This window comes from Aplysia californica, unplaced genomic scaffold (assembly GCF_000002075.1).
Source record: "Aplysia californica isolate F4 #8 unplaced genomic scaffold, AplCal3.0 scaffold00029, whole genome shotgun sequence".
Taxonomy (NCBI): Eukaryota; Metazoa; Mollusca; class Gastropoda; order Aplysiida; family Aplysiidae; genus Aplysia; species Aplysia californica.
In genome coordinates, this window is record NW_004797299.1 from 1,237,248 (window position 1) to 1,239,721 (window position 2,474).

Consider the following 2,474-nt stretch of genomic DNA (forward strand, 5'->3'; position numbering starts at 1 on the left):
ACACACACACACACACACACACACACACACACACACACAGCACACACACATTTGTCTTAATTTACTACAACAACCCGTAGTCTGAAGCGCCATAACGAGTATTACAGGCCAATTCACAAACTTATAATAGATTCTATACCCTCTTTAAAAAAGTTATGCATTTGTTCTATTTCGATATATTTATAAAAAGAAGTTGGCATGAATACCCCGGAGCCAGGTGAGTCCGATTCTCCTCCAAAAATAAAGTTTATTTTGTCCCTGATCTCCGTCTTTGTGTTGTGAAACAGCAACCCAAGCTAGGCCCGCGTTGCCCCTTATAGATCGACAGGCTGGATATCGATCGAAGCAGCCGTCACCAAAAGAATCTGCATTCAATTGAGTTGCATCAAACATTCACAGCCACTCCCCCCCCCCTCTCTCTCTCTCTCTCCTCTCTCTCTCTTTCTCTCTCTTTCTCTCTCTGATCTCTCTCTCTCTCTCTCTCTCTCTCTCTCTCTCTCTCTCTCTCTCTCTCTCTCTCTCTCTCTCTCTCTCTACCTCTGTCTGTCGGTCTCTCTGTCTGTCTAAGGGCTAATAAATAAATTATAGAAACACTCGACTAGATCATCCGAGATAGTAGAGCCTAGCATTGTAACCAATGTAAACTACCGCTAGCTCGGTGAGTTACGCGCCGATTCAAGAATGGGAGGGGCTCCTCTCGGTTTACTTTACTTTACTTTATCCGTCCTCTTAATATTGTACCTCTAGGGCGTCAAGAGTAGTGATGGGCAGGTATCGATACTAGGTACTCGATACTTTGATACCTACAGATATCGGTATCGGTACCGATACCTGCTCTTAACATCGATACCTATGTGTTATTTATCCCAGGGCTGCCAAAGCAAGAGACTTGGGCTTTGAGAATTTTTTGTTTAACAAAACTGATAAGTTTTCGTAGGGGGCAAGCGTTTTAAATTAATCTAGTGATTTTTTAACAAAAAAAGAGAAGTTTTTCATGAAATGTATCTAGTGATTTTGCAAAATCTTCACTGACAACCCTAATTTATCCTCATTGGTTTAATTTAAAGTTGCTAAAAATCTGGTAAATTGAATTGCCTTATTAGAACTCTTGTGTTTTTATTTTCCAATACAAACATTTTTTGCAAAGTTGACTTTCCTCCCATACTTTACTTAATGTTTGTTTTTATTCTCATATTTGGGTATTTATTTCTCTCTCTCTCTCTCTCTCTCTCTCTCTCTATTACAAATAATTATTGTTTGAGTCTCAGCTAAATAGTCACAACTTGTCTAGACACGATTACCTAAATACTTGGAAAAGTATAGTTGTATTTTTGTCTTTTTTTTTATTACCCCCGGCGTATGTTACCAATGATAGTACATAACAAGATGGGCCACTCAGCCAAAAAAGTGTCCGCAGGAAGTATGCTCTTTGCTTCAGATGGCGCTGCAGTCTGTTTTGAAGCTCTCTTTCGTTTTTCCAGAAGAAGAATAGGAATAGCACCTCCTTGCGTGCGCAGATCACAGAATTCTACACTTAAGTGTAGAATTCTGTGGCGCAGATCGACTGCTGTTCATCAGCAGTTCGGGTACGTTCAGTGCGTAGTTTTAGGTTTTTTAAAATTTTAATGACCTCTCGCCTTTCATTCTAAAGTCAAATTAAACGAAGAAAACCATAACCCTTTCCTCCGGAAGAGGTTTTTTGTCAGCGTAACCATTTAAAAAAAGCGTTCTTCCGAAATTTATTCCAAAACATGCTAGTTTCACTTTGATTTTTAAAAACTCAAGTAGGGTAACTCTGTTCGCAAAGAGTGCGCTTTTGTGAAGAGGGCGCCACCAAATTTTGAGGACACTTTTTTAATTGGCTCAAAGAGAGAAGTGGCCCATCTTGTTATGTACTATCATTGATGTTACCAATAGCATTAGGTATCGAGGTATCGGTATCGATACCTTGAAAAAGTACTAGGTATCGACATCGATACCTAAATTGTGGTATCGGCCCATCACTAGTCAAGAGGAGAAAGACAGAGCTTCCTGTCTCTAGCAAGTTTGATGGCCTGGCTGGGTGGGATCCAGGTCTTTCTTGGACTTTCTCTTGCCTTGTACCATTTTTCTTTCAGTAGGCTTTACTGGCAAGCTGGTTAGGTGCCACTTTCAGTAGGCTTTACTGGCAAGCTGGTTAGGTGCCATACGTGCATAGATGTACACAGTAACTGTCCAAACCACCTGCTCTTGGCACATTATGGTGTAAAGAAGGATGGTCCCGTCTTGTTAAGTCGGATCTTGGGTGTAGTGTCAAAGATTCTTTTACTATCTTTGCCTACCCATCCTACCAAATATCGCACCTACGATCTATGCTATAGCCTACAGTGCAGTTTAGGACAAGCGCATTCTCGGCGTGGTTTGTCCAACCACTCGCTCCTGATCGATACTGAATGAAAAAAGGGATGAGTAGATTTATTGCTTAAAATAGACCC